We start from the raw sequence: 25,121 nt of genomic DNA on the forward strand, positions 1-25,121 counted from the left end.
AAAAAGAGAGGGGGGGGACCCAAATTTGAGAAGTTTTTTTGCGGTTAACCTGTTACTTAAACCATGTAGACCCTTCACAAACAAAAAATAGAGAAATCACCCAAGAAAATGCTTCCCTTTCCCAAAAACCCCATTATACAAACACAGCCAAGCATGGCCTAAAGTTAATCCAAACTAAACCAAACTCCACTAATTTCAGTCTGCCATAAGAGAAGTTAAGAAGAGGAAGGGAGGTCACAAAAAAAAAAGGTTCTTAACTGCACCTCCTAAACTGCCACCTCCTAAACTGCCAAACTAATTGGCCACTTCTCTTCCAGCATTTTTGCTTGAAGTAGAAAACACATGGTTGACACATGGTTGCTTCTCATCAAGGACCTCTTCAAGCCTCAGGGTGTTGTCATTCCATCACCTTCAGCTTAGGCTAAGCTTACATTTGCTTGAAGAAAACTCATTTCATCACCTTCAGCTTAGTAACAATAGAGAAATCCCCCCGCGAGGAAGCCCATGCCATCACCTTCAGCTCAGTGATAGTACATAAATCCTCGTGCCCCCATATGTTTCTTTTTCTTTTTTCTTTTTTTTTTTATAAGCACCTTTGAGGTTTGCTTAGAGGAAACTCATTCCATCACCTTCAGCTCAGTGGAGAGAAATTTGCCCGCTCCCAGTGCTCCCTTTTCTTTCTTCTTTTTCGTGCTCCCTTTTCTTTCTTCTTTTTCATTTTCGCACTTTGGAGGTTGGTCTGAAGGAATCCCTCTTTTTTCTCCAATCAACATCTCTCCCATGGTAAGTGTTAGGCCAGCAAACTTTGCTCTGTCCACAGGTGTACATGAAGATTAATTCAAAAACTACCTTAAAGGCCTAGTTGCTGTTGCATGTACATACAACAGAGAAATAACTGCTGTAACTTTTCAGAGAAATAACTGCTGTAACTTTTGCACCTTTGACAGCTAAGTTGTTTCATGGCATACCTCTCGGCCTTACTCCAATCTCTTGGTCTCATAAGCTGCAACTCAATTCTATGTCTAGACTCGAGCTTCCAGCAAGTGTTTAACCCATTGGAAATGCCGATATCAAACAGTTTCGGTTGCCAGCAACATATGCTTTAAACCACAACAAACATAAAAAGAAAAGGCATTATTTTGTGTTCAGTACATCAACAACACATTGCTAAGGATAACTTCAACCAACTCAACAACCTCCTTTGGTAGTATTAAGTATTTTGTTTTTTCTAGACAAGTTGTCATTGAATGGTGAATGGCATCAGAGGCTCTTGGTTCGCCAACCACAACATAAATAGCATCAATGAGAAAAGATTCAATAATATCATATTTTTTCCCCAATGCAGGATATTGTCCTGATTTATGAATAAACAAACACATACTAGTCAAAATATCCATAACTCTCAACTAACATGACACAAGAAGAAAGAAGAAAGAACTGAATAATGACCTGGCTAAGTATGGGTTATGTCATTGAAAAATAGGTTGAAGATATTTTACCGGGTTGAAGACACGCAGTTAAGATGGAATAATGGGTCAGGTTCCCAAATGATCTGCCTTTCCTAAAACAGAGGAAAAGATGGACAATTTGTCACATTTAGCATAAGTGGACTAGGTTTGAGGAGTTTCAGGACTTCATCTATTCCATGAACGGACTAGTGGTTTGTTAATGAAATGGCAAACACCTTTCAAGTCCAAAGGGGATTGGTTAGTTCCTCTTAAACCTCAAAACATAACAAGAGATGTCAAGTTTTTACTTTGAAATAGTTCAAAATTATCAATTTAACTCATAAGATTGAGTGCTCGTGTTGTGCAAATAATATGTCATTCATTTACTCATAGTACCATACAAGAATTAGGATTCATTTCACATCAATGTCGTCGAACCTGTAGAAGGGATATCTTTCAATTTCCAAAATGTGAACATAAAAGAATCATCCTCGACATCTTAGGTAATCAAAAAGAGGAGCAGATATTGACCCCAAATTCGCACATCCGTGAAAGATTGTCACATTCAATTCCTGCGAGTTCAGCCTTCATGTCTTTCATCTCTTGGCAGACACTTTTTTTTTTTTTTCTTTCTTTGGCATTCAGCTTTTTGCCTTTTTGATTTTTTTTCCTTTGATGTTTTTTTTTCAGGCCGACCTTCACCTTTGAGGGAATACCTCACCACCTCAAAGGCTACTACGAAGCTCCACCGCTTTGGTGGTTATGTGTAGCTTTGTCACATGTCCAACCCGCTTCATCTTACGAGTTTTCAACGAGCCAAAGGTTCATAAGTCATTATCTTCGCGAAATAGACATAAATCAGCTTTATGCCTATCCGGTACTCTTGATTACCAACTTAGAGGAACAACTACACAAGCCCCGAGCCAATCTCTCAACCCTCATTTTGCTACCTGCCAAGATCTTACAGAGCATTGTGGCTTCTCTCTCAGTATATCTCATGTTAAATCCTTGTAAATGTATGAACACCAGAGTCAATAGCATTTCCTAGTCTTGACTTTCTCAGCTTCATAGGAGTTTTCCTTGCTGTTCAAATCCAGGAATTTTCAGTTTTCCTCTTCCATAGATTGACAACAAAAGCTTGAAATTTTCTCCTACTCAGGAAGATACTAAGAGTAAAGCAAAGACATCATTTTGAGAGAAGACATTTTTAAAATGTTTTTAAACAAAATTAAAAAAAAAAATCTTTTAAAATAGTTCTTGACATCAAATGGTATATCACCAGGAGGAATGAACTCTACTCCCTAAAGAGAGGGGTAAATGCAAAACAAACTGGGTAGACTAGGTAGAAGAACGAACTTCACCAATTCTCCCATAAAAGTATGATATTCTACATAAAAGGGTGGTTTAAGGGTGACGAGTTCTCATATCTGTATAAATGTTAGGTCATCAACTAATTGAAAGTTTTGCAAGAGGTTTAGGTTAAGCTCTTCTCTTTCCATGAACGAAGCCCAGGATAAACCAGTCCTATGCAGCGGCTTTTGTAAAATCATTAGAGAAATGATAATGACAACTACGGGACTGGGCATTGTTAGACTTTGAATGTAGGGCTGTCTGCAGAAAGCGAAAGTAAAAAAGTGTTCGGAAATAGAATAGAGGCAAACTTTTCGAGTTCTAACAGGTTCATAAATCTGGGTTAAAAAGACATGATATTGTAAAGAGATGGTACCAAAACTAAGGATTTTTTTACTCTACAGAAGTAGAGGAATTTAGAAAACCAAAATGCAGAATTTTTTGAACAACTTTTGTATTTGTTTTGTGTTTTTTTTATTCTGCCCAGTTTCTGTACAAAGTAGAACGGAATTCTCAAAAACAATGTTTCCTAATTAAACTATCAAAGAAAGTAAAAATCACAAAAAATTCAGAAAAGTATAATCACATGCAAGAAGATCAAAACACAAAATGCTTGCACCCAAGATGGAGACACAACACTCAAGCACACAGGGCAAGAATAGTACAAATAAAAGAAAATGTAAAGTACATTAGCAAAGAAATCAAACAATTGTCATTCTATAGAATTTATAGAAAACGAATTTCCTCTTTAAAGAACAAAGCAACTCACTTCTTGTAATGGACCATGAACCTTCATCATATTCCCCCAAAGGTTGCTGTGACAATTAATTGGGGCTGCACTAAGGGGGAACATTTTTTGACAACAAGACAAGTGCAATCCACCAATGAAGAAGGAAAGGAAGAAGAAAAGGAAAAAAAAGCATACCAGACAACGACTGCTAAAGCCTAACTACAACAATGTGCTGCCTCATTGAGCCTTCCCTTTCCACGACAAATTTGACCAGCCATCAGCAAAATAGGTCACAAGTCATAACTGCAAATACAAGAAAAGCTGAATTATAGGAAATATCTAAATATGATCCTCAAATTCTTCCCTAATATCTTCAACATGGCTTGTAGACTCAAAATTGATGATGGTAACATCCCACTCCAAACTTCCGAAAAGATTATTCTTCCGACGTGAAGAACTCCAAACTTTGGAAAAGATAATTCTTTCGGTGCGAGGAGCTGTGTGTTAGTTCTCCTGTTGGGGTCACGTGTTTGATGGTTTAATGCTGTATAACTTTTGTACACTCATTGTATGTCTAGAGTGTAATTCTACCTCAGCTGTATTCGTATGTTTGTGTATAGCTTCAATTTTTGTTCAATAAAATGGTCAAGAAAGGCCCCTACTCCCTGCAGGTTTGCATCGCAAAAGTTTAAAGCAAGGCTTTGGCATGTCTCAACTTGTTTTGGAAAGACAGCAAAGTTTGCTCAGCAAGCTCAGTTTTTTAGCATGGTCAAAACTAACTGAAAATCAGAGGCAGTTCTATATACAATAGGGTTTTGGAACTCTATAAGTTTGCATGCTATGTTAATTCACAGAAATAAAACTTCCATTATGATGCAAATCACCTAAACGGAGGATTCTTATCAGAGTGTTTCTTGCGTTGTTTCTGGATACTTATTTTTGCCCTGTTTTGTGTCAATTGGATGATGTCTTTGATTCAAACAAAGAAACCAACAGTTGCAGAACACAAAACAATGCAAAGTAGAAGATATACATGTTTCAGTGATACATTAAGATTCTAAATTACAGTTGAAGAAGGCTGAAAAAGGATTCACAAGCTTTGACCAAAAAAGGGGGAGGAAGTCATAGACGCTATACACAAGACCCTCGAACCCTCAAGCTTCACACAACACACACACACACAAAGAAAGAGAGAGAGAAAGAGACTTAGATATTGTTCGGGAACGGTAAAATTTTTATTATTTGCAAATACAATTTGAAGCAAAAGCCAATAATGTCATTAATGCTAGGCAATGGACAGGCCCAAATATAACTAAACAGATAAAAGTATTTAGCAACCAACAAAGAAGAACAACAACGCGTGAAAGTCCGATATTCATATAACATTCATGCCGTAAGCAGGTCCTTTTGCAAACTTATGATCCAATTAAACACGTTTTCAAACATGAAGTAGATCTAAAACAACCCTCCCTATGTCGAAAGGGCGAAGAAGACGACTAGGGCTGCGATTTGGGGAAACGCAGACAGGAAACACAGGCTGTTTGGAAATAAAACGCAATAGAAAGAGGCAAGCCTGCGCCTTACCTCGACAGAGATGCGGAAGAGGAGTTGATGCAGACGTGCGATACGAGAATGAGCAGCTGCATGCGGAGCGGAGAGCTTCCGCAAGAGGAAGACGAGCCTTCTCAAGGACAAAAAACAGAAATTATGCTCTAACGGGCAGAAAGTTTGTCCGTGCTCTTGGATTTTAGGAAGAAGGAAAGAGGCGGGTAGGGCTCGATGAACCTCCCCTCTCACCAAACTTTCAAAATCCACCTAAATACTATGTAGCGTTTCAAAAACACACTTTAGTTTTAAATTTCACAACCTTTTTTAAAACTTACGGGCGTAACAGGGAGACTCGCCATCGAGGACGGGGGTGTTGGGGCAAAACTATAAATATTTTTTATAGATCCAATCCAAATGCAAATGGATATTTATTTATACTTAATCCGAGGATATTTATGTATATATGAATTCAAATTTAGATCCGAATCAGCTATTATTTCTTAAATCGACATTTGATTTGATTTCTTAGTTAGGTATTAATTTTTTTTTTGGTACTTCAATTTTTTCAAAATGGTCCGATCAAATCAAATATATTGACATCCCTATGATTAATTTTTCAATGAAGTTGATAGACACAAGGCCAAACCTTGGTTCCTGTCTTAGAACCAAGGTCCTTCTTGCAGAGAAAACCTTTTTTTTACCTTTTTTTGGTCCGTCCACCCAAACATAAAAACTATGTTTTTAAAACTCATTAAAAAAATCATTTTTACAAGTCCAAGTTTTCTAAAAAATCATTTTGTCAATGAATTGTCCAGACGCTCCCTAAAGCTTTTAGGTTTCAGGGTCTTGTTTTTCAAATTGGAGCTTGGTCGATTATAATTTACAAAAATTACTGAATAAATTAATTTACTGAGGCTTGTATCCGATTGATATTATTTGTTCTCAGAATCATTAAAGTATGCTACTGATCATCTATGCAAATGACACTATCTATGACTCAAAAGACACGCACATAGATGTCCTCTTTCGTTCTTTTAAAGGTCGAACAGGATGGACCTGGTCTTAAACTTTTAAAGACGGTTGCTTCAAGTTTCTGCTGGCTTGAGAATATTTGCTCAAAGAGTCCGAACTTCCTTTCATATGTTGAGAGAGAGGGGGAGAAGAAAGGTAGACCGGATAGTTGGATTGCTCTGTTGGCAACTAAGACGGAAAAGTAAAGGGGTTTTGGTAAAGAAACAATACAAAGGCCAGCATCATTATGCCATCCTGCCTCTGGCCAGCTCCTCTCTCTCTCTCTCTATCTCTCTCGCTGATGTTCTTCCTCTCAACCGTAGTCAAAATTTCCAAGCATCATGACTTCGAAATTCCAGTATGCATCTCAGTTCCTGGAAAATTCAACAATCACGTTCTGCTTGTGGCCGTTGGGTTTGACAGTAGGAAGTTGAGTCAATGTTAAGAGAAAGGGAAGAATTGCTGGAGAAACTGAATTTGGGGCTTCATAGTACCAGAGATTCCGAATTCCAGCCATCAAGTATGTTATTGGAGAGTAAGAAGATGATTGAGAAGCTGGAGAGGGAAATTCAGATGGCTAAAGCATCCAAGGATGGAGCCTTTGAATCGATGGAGTCATTAACAAAGCTGCTTGAGGAAACAAAGATGTCTCTTGAAGAAACTAAGCTTCAAATATCTTCTCTATGGGAGATGATTCAAGCGATGGAGGCATCGGTCTGGCAAACAGCGATGATCTTGAAGACACTCATAGAAGTGTCAAGAAGGGCAAGATTGGTCTTCATGACATGGGTGAAACCATTGAATTACTCAAGTTGGAGTTATAAAATGCGCAAAAAGATCTTGCACTCGCACGAGATGGAGAGGAGTTGGCCATTTCAAACATGGAGGATCTTGCAGAAGAAGCAAGCTCGCGGTGTGATGAGATTCATTCGTGAGGAAAGCGGAAGAGAAGAGCAAGCAGGCTCTGGACGATCTAGCAATTGTAGTCAAAGAAGTCACGATGGAAGCTAATCAAGTGAAGGACGAACTTCTGTCAGCTCAAGCAGAATTGGAGAACTTAAAAGGCTGACGCAGAGCGGTACAAGAGAAACGCTAGCAGCACAGATGATGTTCTTCAGTTAGAATTAGAGAAAGCAAGCAAGGAAATTGAACGATTGAAAGAGACCGCTAAAAGAGCTATGTCAGATGCAGAGGATGTTGTTATACTTGGAATGAGAAGGAAATCGGGTTGATCAACTGCATTAAGACATCAAAAGAGGGGAATGTGATCAAGTAAGAGTTGAACAATGAATTAAGGATTTATCTAGGGAATCGGAATATGAGAGGGCATCGGTTGATGAACATAAAGTTGCACCTTAAGAAAGGCAAGATTGGTCTTCCTGCCTTCAATCATAAACAATGGCTACCAAAGGGAAGACCATTCGTATGAACTACATGCATCCCTTGCTCTCTATCTCTCTCTCACAAGAATCTAATGTCAACACAGCACCTACTGAAACTGAATGCAGGGGCCAAGTGCTCGAAGCCAGTGGAGCTGCTGGTGATAGAGGAGGTGGATGTACCTCCCCTCAGCCATGGGAGGTCTAAGCCAAGATCATCAGCCCGCACCGACATCGCCTTCTCGACTCTCCCACTCACGATATTTTCCTACCTCTACATCATTATATACTATGCACTTGTCATACACAGAAGTGCTAAGAAAAGGGAGGGACGAAGAATGAAGAAATCAAATTCATCATCTTAATCCAACATTTAAAGAAAACAATCAAACTAGCGGTGAGCTGATCACCACTATAGATGGAAGACGGTGAGCAAAATCACCGGTATAGATTCCGTGGCACATGTATACCGGTGAACGCATCACCGCTATAGAATGTTATACGGGCGATTATGTTCACCGGCGAAGGCTTCTCTAGCGGTGCTTTTTTCCATCGCTAGAGAATTATACAGGCGACAATAATCACCGCTGGAATCATTCTATACCGGTGAACGCGCCACCGGTTTAGCCAATAATACCGGCGACAACAATCACCGCTGAACGCTGCATCTAGCTCCCTACCCACACCCTCAATCTATCCATTGGCATTTTTTGCAGCAGTGCTTGGCCTTCTATGTCTATTTTCCATGAACTAATAAAATTTATATTTTTCAATTTCTGGAAAGTTATGGAATTTAGTCACGGAATTTCAGAAGTCCATTTGATTTGGAAATTTAAATTAATATAAGTTAAAAAATCAAATTAATTTATGCAGTTAAATTTAACTATAATCAACGTTAGGATAAATCAAAACCGATACATCTCACAACCAGCTTCTTGAAACCGGTACACCTCACACAACTCCGTTCTTGAAACCGATACATCCCACAACTCTATTTTTGAAACCGATTAGATCCATTTCTAGACTACTCATTGTTTGTTAACATTTAAGTGGGGGTTGCTGGTTTCATAAAAGGAGCAGGGATCAGCTAAAATAGATCGTGCACCATTTTTCAGAAACAATATTTTGGAAATCAACACCTTAAGTTATTTCTCGAAAATGTCAGGAAGGAGCAGAGAGAATGTATAGTACATTCCTCAATTTTTGTCAGTTACATTTGCTAAAATAAATAGGGGACCCCAAGACAGCAAACCATCCTACGGCGGCCCAGAAATTACAAACAGAACCAGCTATACTTGAAAGCTAAACCAAAACAGATATGTACAATTATTTACACATAAAAAAGATCCAACACAAACTAGAAACAAGAAAAAAAAAAACAATTCTTTTTCCATTTTGATGAAGAATACGAATGAAAACAGTCTGTTCCTAAAGGCAATTTTAAGTTTTTCTTGTTCTTTTTCAAACAAATCAGTGATAATAAATCATAACTCTAATCCTACGATGAACAAAGGATAAAAAATTCAGCTAAATATGCTATAGATGAAGAATGAAAATGGCAAAACAAACTAAAATTAATGCAATTCTATAAATCAACACTTCTCTACAATGCATGCATGAAAGGTTCCTGCATAGAGAAGACAGCAATTCTACCTTGGTATTTGGGGAGAAGCTTGACAATTCATCTCCTTTGTTGAACAATCCGCCGCTGACAATCCATCTCTTAATGTAGGACGACTCTTGGCTAACGTGGGATGCCCAAAGAAGATGAGCATGTTCAAGTTAAGAAATTATGGACGTGAGAATAGGCTATTCAAGAGGACATGGGCTTCAAGGCTTCACCAAGATGAGATGTTGGAGGCAGTCAAGAGTTCAAGACCTCACCTAACAAACCCAAGCCCGTATGTACCCCTAACCCCAGTGCGTATGGCAGGAAAAGAAACACACAAAGCAAGAAAAAAACAAGCAAACAAACAAAAGAAAAGGCTCATTGGAGAATATATAAAAGCTGGCATAAATCAGAAATATAAAAAAAAAAAAAATCTTTACCATCAACTGCTTCGCCAACATCCCTAGAAGATAAACCAAATACTTCTATCCAAGTCTTTGAGAACAGTGCACATGCTAATATCATAAAAACAATAAAGAAAAGAGCACGGAATGGATTGGCTGCCATATCTGCCAGGCTGCAATACATCTTCAAGTTATTAGATTTGTAGACAAATTATGTAATGAGAAGAGGAGAAAAAGAATAATATTGCTTGGAAAAAAATAGGTAAAACAGCACCAAGATACATCATTTAAATGCAAGGAAATGAATAAGAAAAATAATCACCTCGATGGTGCTGTAAGTAGTAAGAAATACCACCAAGAGGAATAAACTGGCCACCTACATATTCAGATACCTTCCGTATTCCTGGAAATTTCAACGGTACCTCCAGCAAAGCAACTGCAACAGGAATAATACACAGGAAGAAATGATAAAATGCTCCTAATCCATTTCTTCACAACCTCTTGGTTGAGCTTCATTGCAGCAATTTTCCTCAGTAGTATGAAAATACAGTGCAAACAGAAATGTCGGACACATCCATATGTCATACAAGATACATGATTAATGGCCCACGTTGGCTTCCAGATGAATCTTCAACTTAAAAAATGTCCTTTTTCATGCACTCGTACATTGAAGCAGACAAAGAAATGATAAAATGCTCCTAATCCCCTTCTTCACAACTTTTCATGTTTGGTTGAGCTTCCTTAGCTAGAAACTTTCCTCAATATAAAAATGAAATAACAACTATAAAATTTGACAAAACACTAAGAAAAAGTAGAATTGAAAATCTCTTTGATAGAAAGAATTAGGTGAATCTTCAACTTAAAAAATGTCCTTTCTCATGCACTCGTACATTGATGGAAAGAAATGATAAAATGCTCCCAATCCCTTTATTCACAACCTTTTATGTTTGGTTGAGCTTCACTAGCTAGAAATTTTCCTCAATATAAAAATAAAATAAAAACTATAAAATTTGACAAAACACTCAGAAAAAGTAGCATTGAAAATCTCTTTAATAGATAGAATTAAAAAAGTGAGAATTGATTTTGTTTTTCAGAATTTTGGTTCGTGAGAATCAAAAACAGGGAATAGCTTAAAAATCTATCAAAAATGAAACGAAGTTCAAAAACTCCCAAAATTTTGTGGGCTAACTTTCACACATCGCCAAGAATGAAATCCAAATTCAATTTTATCGCACAAGGCATACATCGATACGTCCCACCACTAGAATTAGAAAAAAAAAGGTAAGCTTGAACAGAGAAAACGGAAGAAAGAGATCATTGTGATGGTGCTGGTATCTTGAAGACCACATCTAGGCTCTATATAGGCAAACAACTTGCAATACAACTAGTGCTTTCAAGTGTTTGAGGACAGAGCTAGGCAAACACCTTGGCAACAAGGAAAGCTAAGCACGAACAGAGAAAACAAAAGAAAGAGATGATTGTGATGGTGCAGATGCAGATGCACGTACCTTGAAGGCCTCATCTGCGCACCATAAAGCAATGTTTGAAGACAGAGCTAGGCATACACCATGGCAGCAGGGAGAATATAAAGCATTTTGCCAACTAGAGCACTATTAAGTGATCTTTTACGTGTATGTGTGAATTGTAAAACACACAAATATTGTCTACCAAGAAAAACAGAACAAAATGAGATTATGATCTTCCAAAACAATATTGAAAAGAGGACTAGGCTTCCACCCTTGGATGGACCCTTTAGGAGGTGTAAAACCATTTTCAGGGTTTTCTTGAAATGTTTATATATTCTAGATTTACCAAGATGCCATGTCGTAATATTTATTTTTCATTGTCAATCGAGGGAAGCCCATAAGTGCCTAGCAATTAACGTTGCCTCAATATTAAACAAGTGGAAATGCACACTAGCAATTAACGTTGCCTCAATATTTTTTACGTTTTCCGGTTAGTTTTTTCATTTATCTTTTTTTTTTAGACCTCATCTTTTTGAAAAAAAATGTCTAACTCTTTTCAAGATTTCCTCGTGATTTTCAGTTTTGTCAAAAAATACCCCAAAAAAAACCTCACCTGTTAACGATCTTTCTATTCTGGCTATGGATGGTGAACTAGTGACGTATCCCTCATTCGTAGGCCAAGCGCAAGCAATACTGAAGCCCGAGACCTTAATTGTTTACAACATCTGCATGGCTCACCAAATGCAGACAGCTTGGAGAAATCTGCATGGCTCACCAAATGTAGACAGCTTGGAGAAACAACTGAGTGAATTCAAACTTACGTTTGTTTACATCGTTCCCTTTTGCTCAATGCATGTAGCAAAAATAGATCGTGCACCATTTTTCAGAAACAATATTTCAGAAATCAACACCTTAGGTTATTCCTCGAAAATGTCAGCCATGCCAATCTGATCACTCAGACAGAAAGAAAGGAGCAGGTATAATGTATAGTACATTCCTCAATTTTTGTGCAGTTACATTTGCAAAAATAAATAGGGGACCCCAAGACAGCAAACCATCCTACGCCACCCAGAAACTAGAAACAGAATGTACAATTCTTTACACATAAAAAAGAACAATTTTTTTTCCTTTTTTATGAAGAATAGGAATGAAAACAGCCAGTTCCTAAAGGCAATTTTAAGTCTTTTTTGTTCTTTTTCAAACAAATTAGTAATAATTAATCATAACTCTAATCCTAAGATGATGAAATGATCAAAAGTTCAGCTAAATGTGCTATACATGAAGCATGAAAATAGCAAAACAAATCAAAATTAATACAACGCAATAAATCAACGCTTCTCTACAATGCATGCATGAAAGGATCCTACATAGAGCAATTCTACGTTGGTATTTGGGGAGAAGCTTGACAATTGATCTCCTTTGTTGAACAATGCGCAGCCACAATCCATCTCTTAATGTAGGACGACTCTTGGCTCACGTGGGATGCAGAAAGAAGATGAGCATGTTCAAGTTAAGAAATTAAGAGGCTATTCAAGAGGACATGGGCTTCAAGGCTTCATCACCAAGATGAGATGTTGGAAGCTCTGGAGTGTTTTGAGTGAAAAGAAGACCTCCACTCCCAGCTTTTGCAATAAAACCAGGTTTTTTAGCAGCTAAACGTCAATTTTGAACATGCATCCAAATGGGACCTTAAAATTTTTATCAACAATATGGCACAACCAAAAAAGGTGTTTCGACGTTGCCCACATTCCATTGACAAACTGTACAAACTTTGTTGCATTTGAAAGATTTTTCTAGAAGCAGAAGATTATTTACACAACCACAGAATGTTAAGCTTTTAACCTTGGTATCCTAAAAGCTAAAGAAAACAAGCTTCGTCTCCCTTTGGAAGACTCAGTTTTACGTCTCTTCTTGCTCAAACTACGGCTACCCAGCAACATAGACATATGATATCAGTTAAGAGAGTTCAACTCAAGGACCATACAACGTGCATTTATTGTAAGCAATTCCGAAAACAGCATGTAATGTAAGGACATGTAACAGAAAGACTGAATTTTGAGGTTGGTAACCAAAAAAGAAAAGCACAGACGCGTTCATCTATGTCATATGTGAAGGTGAGTTCAACACTGAAACTTGTAGCCAATTCCACCATCAAAAGGCACTTAACAAATGGAAACTGCATTAACATAATATTTTTCTAGCACAGAACCATGTAATGGATCCTCCACCATGTGGCCTCAGGAAATGAATGTGAGACAAGATTTCTCCAAACGTAAAAGGCCAACTCTCTGCGACAACAGATGAGAAGTCGAGATGTCTAGGAAAAAAGAAGGACCGCATCAGATTCACAAGTGAGCAGAACTTGTTTTCAACCGCATCAGGTGAATCTTCAACTTAAAAAATGTCCTTTTTCATGCACTCGTACATTGATAGAAAGAAATGATAAAAAATCCCTTTCTTCACAACCTTTTATGTTTGGTTGAGCTTCACTAGCTAGAAATTTTCCTCAATATAAAAATAAAATAAAAACTATAAAATTTGACAAAACAGATGATTGTGATGGTGCAGATGCACGTACCTTGAAGGTCTCATCTAGGCACCGTAAAGCAGTGTTTGAAGACAGAGTAAGGCATACACTTTGGCAGCAGGGAGAATATAAAGCATTTTGCCAACTAGAGCACTATTACGTGATCTTTTATGTGTATGTGTGAATTGTAAAACACAAATATTGTCTACCAAGAAAAACAGAACAAAATGAGATTTATGATCATCCAAAACAATATTGGAAAGAGGACTAGGTTTCCACCCTTTGATGGACCCTTTAAAGAAAAGAAAAACAATTGAATATGACAACAGAACAATACTCACCTGAAGAGGGAAATCAATACCATGGAGAAAAAGAGAGAGAGGGTGGGGGGCCCAAATTTGGGAAGTTTTTTGGCGGTTAACCTGTTACTTTAACCATGTAGACCCTTCACAAACAAAAAATGGAGAAAACCCCATTATACAAACACAGCCAAGCATGGCCTAAAGTTAATCCCAAACTAAACCAAACTCCACTAATTCAGTCTGCCATAAGAGAAGTTAAGAAGAGGAAGGTAAGTCACAAAAAAAAAAAAAAAGGCTCTTAACTGCACCTCCTAAACTGAGAAGGTGTCCTGCCAAACTAATTAGCCATCTCTCTTCCATTCCCCTCAAACCTGCAAAGAAAGCATTTTTGGTTGAAGTACAAACACATGGTTGCTTCTCATCAAGGACCTCTTCAAGCATCAGGGTGTTGTCATTGATTTAAATGAAGGTTATGATTTAATACTCTAACAAAGAGTCTTAGGTTTGATCCATTGGTGAAGTAAGACAGCAAGGATTAATTGTGGGAAAAATAGTTTGATGTAACAATAAAACTAGGTGGATGAATTTTGTTTGAAAACTTTGCTTTTTCATGAGCAAAAGGTGAGCAATATATCAATCTGACCACAACTTTATTTGCCAGAATCTCTAAGAATTTCAACTTGAGCTTTGTGAGTGCAACTGTTCGTGGGCAGGAGATATTGGAATTCGTAACTACTTAGTGCAAGATTTATCAATCCAATATGAAGACCCGCCCATATGCATCTGTTTTGCCACTAGGGGCGGTTGAAAATTGCTTAAGAATCCCCTTTTGCTAGGTGATCAATCCCTGAAAAGGCAGGTGAAAATTTATTGCAACTTGGCTGCTTACAACTGAATCCATCATTTTTGGGAGCTTCATTCTCCAAAATCTCCGAACCTACAAATGCAACATCAGGATTTCCATGACTAAATTGGAAAGAAGAAGCTGCAATTGCAGATGATATGTGCGTCCCAAGGCTCAAAGATAGCCCTTGCCCTTGCACAACAGTTACATCTGCCCTTGTCCACTTTGCAAGATTTGCAACTGTGTCCCCATACCCACCTCACGGCTCAGTGCTGAGATTCAAAGTGTCACAGGCCAAATCATTACCACCATTTATTTGTTCTCAGATGCCCAACATATTAGTAACTGCTGGTCGCATAAACAATTCCTTCCTACCATCCCTCCACGTATTCAAAATGCTTTCCTCAAGGCGAGGTGCAAGATCTGGCAGGTTTGTTTGTATATGTACTGGCAGTTGAATAGTTAATATACATCATGTGCCCAGGAAGTGCCAAACCTAGGAAGCGATTCTTGACTACCATCCTTCAAATACAAGGTAGGCGTAACATCACTTTGAATACTAGAACCAGAGAAATATGTAGCCATGACCATCTTCTCTAATTTAACTGTGGAAGGTTCAATATCAGCTAAGCGTGAAAGAGTACACCTAGAATCGAAGGATAGGATGGAAAGGGAACCCATTCAAATAAGTGTTTTCAGCAACCACATGATGAACATTTTCTTTTCAGATTGGCAACAAACTCAGGCAGTATAATTCCCTTGCTTTAAAAAAAAAAATCTATCCGGAATGTTCACATTTCCTGCTTCCTCCAACTTAATTCCTATTCTTAGCATCATGGAATCACTTTGTGATCATGATGCTTCACACCAGGACATGAGGCATAGTGTGTGTCACTCGCCCTTGTGATATTTGTCCATCCTTTCGCCGCTCACCAATTGGGCCATAAATCCATTGAGGAATATTAGACTGTATGAATTTGGATAGCATCTCTTAGTGATGATGACTATTATGTACGATTTCCTCCTGATTTTCAGTTTTGTCAAAAAATACCCCAGAAAAAACCTCACCATTTAAAACCAGTTAACGATCTTTCTGGCTTGGATGGGGAACTAAGTGACATATCCCATCTACCTTACCAAGTTTGAATCAGATGCACTTCATTCGTAGGCCAAGCGCAAGCACTCCTATACTGGAGACCGAGACCTTAATGTTTACACCATCTGCATGGCTCACCAAATGCAGGCAGCTTGGAGAAACGGCCGAGTGAATTCAAACTTATGTTTGTTGTTTACGCATCTTTCCCTTTTGCACAATGCATGTAGAGTAAAAGGAGCAGGGATCAGCTAAAATATTTTGGAAATCAACACCTTAAGTTACTTCTCGAAAATGTCAGCCATGCCAATCTGATCACTCAGACAGAAAGGAAGGAGCAGCGAGAATGTATAGTAATACTAGAAAGCTAAACCAAAACAGATATGTACAGTTCTTTACACATAGAAAAGATCCAACACAAACTAGAAACAAGAAAAAAAAAATAGTTCTTTTTCCTTTTTAATGAAGAATACGAATGAAAACAGACTGTTCCTAAAGGCAATTTTAAGTTGTTTTTGTTCTTTTCCAAACAAATCAGTGATAATAAATCATAACTCTAATCCTACGATGAACAAAGGATCAAAATTTCAGCTAAATATGCTCTACATGAAGCATGAAAATCGTAAAACAAATTAAAATTAATGCAATGCTATAAATCAACTCTACAATGCATGCATGAAAGGTTCCTACATAGAGAAAACAGCAATTCTACCTTGGTATTTGGGGAGAAGCTTGACAATTCATCTCCTTTGTTGAACAATCCACAGCGCACAATCCATCTCTTAATGTAGGACGACTCTTGGCTCACGTGGGATGCCCAAAGAAGATGAGCACGTTCAAGTTAACAAATTAAGGACGTGAGAATAGGCTATTCAAGAGGACATGGGCTTCAAGGCTTCATCACCAAGATGAAACGTTGGAAGCTCTGTTTCTTCACAACCTCTTGGTTGAGCTTCATTGGCCAGCAATTTTCCTCAGTATGAAAATACACTGCATACAAAAACGTTGGACACATCCATATGTCATACAAGATACGTGATTAATGGCTCATGTTGGCTTCCATTAATGGCTCATGTTGGCTTCCAGATGAATCTTCAACTTAAAAAATGTCCTTTTTCGTGCACTCGTACATTGAAGCACAGAAAGAAATGATAAAATGCTCCTAATCCCTTTCTTCACAACTTTGGTTGAGCTTTACTAGCTAGAAATTTTCCTCAATATAAGAATAAAATAAAAACTATAAAATTTGACAAAACACTCAGAAAAAGTAGAATTGAAAATCTCTTAAATAGATACAATTAATAAAGTGAGAATTGATTTTGGTTTTCAGAAATTTTGGTACGTGAGAATCAAAAACAGGGAATAGCTTAAAAATCTATCAAAAATGACTGGAAGCTCAAAAAATCCTGAAATTTTGTGGGCTTTCTTTGTGAAAAACTGAACATATGTCTAACAAATTATGAACACTCCAAATTATTACAAAATCAAATCTTTGGAAAAGTGATATTCTTAACAGAGGCAACTCATTCAATAAGATTCAAAACTAACGGAAGAATGTATAAGTAAAAGTAACAACAAAATATTCAGGCACATTTAAATTCTACAAAATCAAAGGATCAGATGAAAGCCAAATTTGTCAAAAGTCAAAACATAAGGACGTTAGGAACTTGGAACAATAGAGGTCCACAAAAATTAGAACTATACAATAATCAAATACTGATGTCCATTCAGAACCAAGCATGCCCAAAACACCACAAGCTCAAAAAAAAAAAAATCAAATGGATGGAAAACAAGGCACCTAGATAATTAAGTGCCTTGAAGAAGGTTCCAGGAAAACAGAACATGCAGAGAAGTACACAAAGTCTGAGTTGATGTATGGTAAGGTCATGCATTAAATATGAAATTCACATTATAGAAACAGTCTAAACACGATACCAAGAAATAATGAGGTCAGCAAATTAGATACAGTAACAGATCATTGCAAACCCTTGCAAATGTTGAGCAGATACCATGTTACTATCAAATCAGATAAAACCAACATCCATGATGCTTACAGATGGAAAACAACCAACAACAATGCCAAGAACTGTGTAGCCAACAGATGGAAAATACTCCAAAGACAGATACAGGGTCAGGTTATGCAGTAACAATAATTACAAGAATACAGGCATACACCTTGCAACACAACTAGTGCTTTCATGTGTTTGAGGACAGAGCTAGGCATACACCTTGACAACACGGAAAGCTAAGCACGAACAGAGAAAACAAAAGAAAGAGATGATTGTGATGGTGCAGATGCACGTACCTTGAAGGCCTCATCTGAGCACTATAAAGCAGTGTTTGAAGACAGAGCTAGGCATACACCTTGGCAGCAGGGAGAATATAAAGCATTTATGTGTACCTGTGAATTGTAAAACACACAAATATTGTCTACCAAGAAGAACGGAACAAAATGAGATTTATGATCATCCAAAACACATCACCTTCAGCTCACCGTCTTGGTGCCCCCATATGTTTCTTTTTCTTTTCTTTTCTTTTTTTATAAGCACCTTTGAGGTTTGCTTCGAGGAAAATCATTCCATCACCTTCAGCTCAATGGAGAGAAATTTGCCCCCTCCCACTCTTGGTGCTCCCTTTTCTTTCTTCTTTTTCATTTTCGCACTTTGGAGGTTGGTCGGAAGGAATCCCTCTTTTTTCTCCAATCAACATCTCCCCCATGGTAAGTGTTAGGCCAGCAAACTTTGCTCTGTCGACAAGTGTACATGAAGATTAATTCAAAAACTACCTTAAAGGCCTAGTTGCTGTTGCATGTACATACAACAGAAGTAACTGCTGTAACTTTTGCACCTTTGACGGCTAAGTTGTTTCATGGCATACCTCTCGGCCTTACTCCAATCTCTTGGTCATAAGCTGCAACTCAATTCTATGTCTGGACTCGAGCTTCCAGCAAGTGTTTAACCCATTGGAAATGCCGATATCAAACAGTTTCGGTTGCCAGCAACATATGCTTTAAACCACAACAAACATAAAAAGAAAAGGCATTATTTCGTGTTCAGTACATCAACAACACATTGCTAAGGATAACTTCAACCAACTCAACAACCTCCTTTGGTAGTATTAAGTATTTTGTTTTTTCTAGACAAGTCATTGAATGGTGAATGGCATCAGAGGCTCTTGGTTCGCCAACCACAGCAGGCATGGGCAGGCAACCAAGTTCAGAAAACCTTCTAGTTGAAGATCATGGGCCTTTCCTGCAGCAACAACATTTGGATAAGAACATCAAAAAATTCAAGACCAACAACAAATCCAAAAACAAGCTTTCGACGACATTCTAAAATAAGCCTTAGCTGTGTCATTTTCACGCCTAAAGAACTTACATTCTGATATAATTTTGGACCAACCTCAGCCCACCTTCTCCTCCAATGTAGGAAAAACATCTCGGTTATGGGAAGGGGAAGAACTAGATTAAAAGCAATAGCCTCAATCGACGAGGAGAAGGTTGAACAGCCAGCCTTAAATGAGTGACACAACATAAATAGCATCAATGAGAAAAGATTCAATAATATCATATTTTTTCCCCAATGCAGGATATTGTCTTGATTTATGAATAAACAAACACATACTAGTCAAAATATTCATAACATGACACAAGAAGAAAGAAGAAAGAACTGAATAATGACCTGGCTCAAATCTATGAAGGACCCAACTGTCGAAGCAAAGGCATGGGTGGGTAGTTGGTGATGATGAAGAATAATTCCACCCCATTTTGCAAGACCATGTATTTCAATCCAAGACAAATATTAGATGAAAGCAACAACAAAACTCATGCAACTTCAAAGGATATAACTTTTTAAAAATGTCACAGTTCAAAATTGACTGGTTCTTTGAAAACGGATAAGAGATCTTCCATGACAACATCAACCCTAAGTATGGGTTATGTCATTGAAAAACAGGTTGAAGATATTTTAACGGGTTGAAGACACACAGTTAAGATGGAATAATGGGTCAGGTTCCCAAATGATCTGCCTCTCCTAAAACAGAGGAAAAGATGGACAATTTGTCACATTCAGCATAAGTGGACTAGGTTTGAGGAGTTTCATGACTTCATCTATTCCATGAACGAACTAGTGGTTTGTTAATGAAATGGCAAACACCTTTCAAGACCAAAGGGGATTGGTTAGTTCCTCTTATGCCTAGAAACCTCAAAACATAACAAGAGATGTCAAGTTTTTACTTTGAAATAGTTCAAAATTATGAATTTAACTCATAAGATTGAGTGCTCGTGTTGTGTAAATAATATGTCATTCATTTACCCATAGTACCATACAAGCATTAGGATTCATTTCACATCAATGTCGTCGAACCTCTAGAAGGGATATCTTTCAATTTCCAAAATGTGAACATAAAAGAATCATCCTCGACATCTTAGGTAATCAAAAAGAGGAGCAGATATTGACACCAAATTCGCACATCCATGAAAGATTGTCACATTCAATTCCTGCGAGTTCAGCCTTCATGTCTTTCATCTCTTGGCAGACACTTTTTTTTTTTCTTTCTTTCTTTGGCATTCAGCTTTTTGCCTTTTTGATTTTTTTTCCTTTGATGTTTTTTTTTCAGGCCGACCTTCACCTTTGAGGGAATACATCACCACCTCAAAGGCTACTACGAAGCTCCACCGCTTTGGTGGTTATGTGTAGCTTTGTCACATGTCCAACCCGCTTCATCTTACGAGTTTTCAACGAGCCAAAGGCTCATAAGTCATTATCTTCGCGAAATAGACATAAATAAGCTTTATGCCTATCCGGTACTCTTGATTACCAACTTAGAGGAACAACTACACAAGCCCCGAGCCAATCTCTCAACCCTCATTTTGCTACCTGCCAAGATCTTACAGAGCATTGTGGCTTCTCTCTCAGTATATCTCATGTTAAATCCTTGTAAATGTATGAACACCAGAGTCAATAGCATTTCCTAGTCTTGACTTTCTCAGCTTCATAGGAGTTTTCCTTGCTGTTCAAATCCAGGAATTTTCAGTTTCCTCTTCCATAGATTGACAACAAAAGCTGAAATTTTCTCCTACTCAGGAAGATACTAAGAGTAAAGCAAAGACATCATTTTGAGAGAAGACATTTTTAAAATGTTTTTAAACAAAATTAAAAAAAAAATCTTTTAAAATAGTTCTTGACATCAAATGGTATATCACCAGGAGGAATGAACTCTACTCCCTAAAGAGAGGGGTAAATGCAAAACAAACTGGGTAGACTAGGTAGAAGAACGAACTTCACCAATTCTCCCATAAAAGTATGATATTCTACATAAAAGGGTGGTTTAAGGGTGGCGAGTTCTCATATCTGTATAAATGTTAGGTCATCAACTAATTGAAAGTTTTGCAAGAGGTTAGGTTAAGCTCTTCTCTTTCCATGAAGGAAGCCCAGGATAAACCAGTCCTATGCAGCGGCTTTTGTAAAATCATTAGAGAAATGATAATGACAACTACGGGACTGGGCATTGTTAGACTTTGAATGTAGGGCTGTCTGCAGAAAGCGAAAGTAAAAAAGTGTTCGGAAATAGAATAGAGGCAAACTTTTCGAGTTCTAACAGGTTCATAAATCTGGGTTAAAAAGACATGATATTGTAAAGAGATGGTACCAAAACTAAGGATTTTTTACTCTACAGAAGTAGAGGAATTTAGAAAACCAAAATGCAGAATTTTTTGAACAACTTTTGTATTTGTTTTGTGTTTTTTTTATTCTGCCCAGTTTCTGTACAAAGTAGAACGGAATTCTCAAAAACAATGTTTCCTAATTAAACTATCAAAGAAAGTAAAAATCACAAAAAATTCAGAAAAGTATAATCACATGCAAGAAGATCAAAACACAAAATGCTTGCACCCAAGATGGAGACACAACACTCAAGCACACAGGGCAAGAATAGTACAAATAAAGAAAATGTAAAGTACATTAGCAAAGAAATCAAACAATTGTCATTCTATAGAATTTATAGAAAACGAATTTCCTCTTTAAAGAACAAAGCAACTCACTTCTTGTAATGGACCATGAACCTTCATCATATTCCCCCAAAGGTTGCTGTGACAATTAATTGGGGCTGCACTAAGGGGGAACATTTTTTGACAACAAGACAAGTGCAATCCACCAATGAAGAAGGAAAGGAAGAAGAAAAGGAAAAAAAAGCATACCAGACAACGACTGCTAAAGCCTAACTACAACAATGTGCTGCCTCATTGAGCCTTCCCTTTCCACGACAAATTTGACCAGCCATCAGCAAAATAGGTCACAAGTCATAACTGCAAATACAAGAAAAGCTGAATTATAGGAAATATCTAAATATGATCCTCAAATTCTTCCCTAATATCTTCAACATGGCTTGTAGACTCAAAATTGATGATGGTAACATCCCACTCCAAACTTCCGAAAAGATTATTCTTCCGACGTGAAGAACTCCAAACTTTGGAAAAGATAATTCTTTCGGTGCGAGGAGCTGTGTGTTAGTTCTCCTGTTGGGGTCACGTGTTTGATGGTTTAATGCTGTATAACTTTTGTACACTCATTGTATGTCTAGAGTGTAATTCTACCTCAGCTGTATTCGTATGTTTGTGTATAGCTTCAATTTTGTTTCAATAAAATGGTCAAGAAAGGCCCCTACTCCCTGCAGGTTTGCATCGCAAAAGTTTAAAGCAAGGCTTTGGCATGTCTCAACTTGTTTTGGAAAGACAGCAAAGTTTGCTCAGCAAGCTCAGTTTTTTAGCATGGTCAAAACTAACTGAAAATCAGAGGCAGTTCTATATACAATAGGGTTTTGGAACTCTATAAGTTTGCATGCTATGTTAATTCACAGAAATAAAACTTCCATTATGATGCAAATCACCTAAACGGAGGATTCTTATCAGAGTGTTTCTTGCGTTGTTTCTGGATACTTATTTTTGCCCTGTTTTGTGTCAATTGGATGATGTCTTTGATTCAAACAAAGAAACCAACAGTTGCAGAACACAAAACAATGCAAAGTAGAAGATATACATGTTTCAGTGATACATTAAGATTCTAAATTACAGTTGAAGAAGGCTGAAAAAGGATTCACAAGCTTTGACCAAAAAAGGGGGAGGAAGTCATAGACGCTATACACAAGACCCTCGAACCCTCAAGCTTCACACAACACACACACACACAAAGAAAGAGAGAGAGAAAGAGACTTAGATATTGTTCGGGAACGGTAAAATTTTTATTATTTGCAAATACAATTTGAAGCAAAAGCCAATAATGTCATTAATGCTAGGCAATGGACAGGCCCAAATATAACTAAACAGATAAAAGTATTTAGCAACCAACAAAGAAGAACAACAACGCGTGAAAGTCCGATATTCATATAACATTCATGCCGTAAGCAGGTCCTTTTGCAAACTTATGATCCAATTAAACACGTTTTCAAACATGAAGTAGATCTAAAACAACCCTCCCTATGTCGAAAGGGCGAAGAAGACGACTAGGGCTGCGATTTGGGGAAACGCAGACAGGAAACACAGGCTGTTTGGAAATAAAACGCAATAGAAAGAGGCAAGCCTGCGCCTTACCTCGACAGAGATGCGGAAGAGGAGTTGATGCAGACGTGCGATACGAGAATGAGCAGCTGCATGCGGAGCGGAGAGCTTCCGCAAGAGGAAGACGAGCCTTCTCAAGGACAAAAAACAGAAATTATGCTCTAACGGGCAGAAAGTTTGTCCGTGCTCTTGGATTTTAGGAAGAAGGAAAGAGGCGGGTAGGGCTCGATGAACCTCCCCTCTCACCAAACTTTCAAAATCCACCTAAATACTATGTAGCGTTTCAAAAACACACTTTAGTTTAAATTTCACAACCTTTTTAAAACTTACGGGCGTAACAGGGAGACTCGCCATCGAGGACGGGGGTGTTGGGCAAAACTATAAATATTTTTTATAGATCCAATCCAAATGCAAATGGATATTTATTATACTAATCCGAGGATATTTATGTATATATGAATCAAATTTAGATCCGAATCAGCTATTATTCTTAAATCGACAATTGATTTGATTTCTTAGTTAGGTATTAATTTTTTTTTGGTACTTCAATTTTTTCAAAAATGGTCCGATCAAATCAAATATATTGACATCCCTATGATTAATTTTTCAATGAAGTGATAGACACAAGGCCAAACCTTGGTTCCTGTCTTAGAACCAAGGTCCTTCTTGCAGAGAAAACCTTTTTTTTACCTTTTTTGGTCCGTCCACCCAAACATAAAAACTATGTTTTAAAACTCATTAAAAAAATCATTTTTACAAGTCCAAGTTTTCTAAAAAATCATTTGTCAATGAATTGTCCAGACGCTCCCTAAAGCTTTTAGGTTTCAGGTCTTGTTTTTCAAATTGGAGCTGGTCGATTATAATTACAAAAATTACTGAATAAATTAATTTACTGAGGCTGTATCCGATTGATATTATTTGTTCTCAGAATCATTAAAGTATGCTACTGGATCATCTATGCAAATGACACTATCTATGACTCAAAAGACACGCACATAGATGTCCTCTTTCGTCTTTTAAAGGTCGAACAGGATGACCTGGTCTTAAACTTTTAAAGACGGTTGCTTCAAGTTTCTGCTGGCTTGAGAATATTGCTCAAAGAGTCCGAACTTCCTTTCATATGTTGAGAGAGAGGGGGAGAAGAAAGGTAGACCGGATAGTTGGATTGCTCTGTTGGCAACTAAGACGGAAAAGTAAAGGGGTTTTGGTAAAGAAACAATACAAAGGCCAGCATCATTATGCCATCCTGCCTCTGGCCAGCTCCTCTCTCTCTCTCTCTATCTCTCTCGCTGATGTTCTTCCTCTCAACCGTAGTCAAAATTTCCAAGCATCATGACTTCGAAATTCCAGTATGCATCTCAGTTTCTGGAAAATTCAACAATCACGTTCTGCTTGTGGCCGTTGGGTTTGACAGTAGGAAGTTGAGTCAATGTTAAGAGAAAGGGAAGAATTGCTGGAGAAACTGAATTTGGGGCTTCATAGTACCAGAGATTCCGAATTCCAGCCATCAAGTATGTTATTGGAGAGTAAGAAGATGATTGAGAAGCTGGAGAGGGAAATTCAGATGGCTAAAGCATCCAAGGATGGAGTCATTAACAAAGCTGCTTGAGGAAACAAAGATGTCTCTTGAAGAAACTAAGCTTCAAATATCTTCTCTATGGGAGATGATTCAAGCGATGGAGGCATCGGTCTGGCAAACAGCGATGATCTTGAAGACACTCATAGAAGTGTCAAGAAGGGCAAGATTGGTCTTCATGACATGGGTGAAACCATTGAATTACTCAAGTTGGAGTTATAAAATGCGCAAAAAGATCTTGCACTCGCACGAGATGGAGAGGAGTTGGCCATTTCAAACATG

The 25,121-nt window shown here is 37.7% G+C and overlaps 2 long non-coding RNA genes across 5 annotated transcripts; both read right to left on the minus strand.

Annotated features, from left to right (window-relative positions):
- Window positions 1-987: 987 nt before the first annotated feature.
- LOC126410397 (uncharacterized) lies at window positions 988-23,427 on the minus strand. 3 transcript variants are annotated; one of them, XR_007574316.1, is made up of 4 exons: window positions 23,297-23,427; window positions 21,908-22,015; window positions 3,568-3,632; window positions 988-1,100 (listed from the first exon to the last, which is right to left on the minus strand). It is a non-coding gene; the product is annotated as an uncharacterized LOC126410397 (long non-coding RNA). The 3 variants fall into 3 exon arrangements; XR_007574318.1 differs by lacking the exons at window positions 21,908-22,015; window positions 23,297-23,427 and adding exons at window positions 3,724-3,831; window positions 5,113-5,228; XR_007574317.1 differs by lacking the exons at window positions 988-1,100; window positions 3,568-3,632 and adding an exon at window positions 21,759-21,816.
- On the minus strand, window positions 16,450-18,783 carry LOC116261310 (uncharacterized). 2 transcript variants are annotated; one of them, XR_007574319.1, is made up of 4 exons: window positions 18,589-18,783; window positions 18,195-18,457; window positions 18,017-18,112; window positions 16,450-16,701 (listed from the first exon to the last, which is right to left on the minus strand). It is a non-coding gene; the product is annotated as an uncharacterized LOC116261310 (long non-coding RNA). The 2 variants fall into 2 exon arrangements; XR_004174259.2 differs by having other exon boundaries at window positions 18,017-18,457.
- Window positions 23,428-25,121: the final 1,694 nt, after the last annotated feature.

Source organism: Nymphaea colorata, chromosome 9, assembly GCF_008831285.2.
Source record: "Nymphaea colorata isolate Beijing-Zhang1983 chromosome 9, ASM883128v2, whole genome shotgun sequence".
NCBI classification, from domain to species: Eukaryota; Viridiplantae; Streptophyta; class Magnoliopsida; order Nymphaeales; family Nymphaeaceae; genus Nymphaea; species Nymphaea colorata.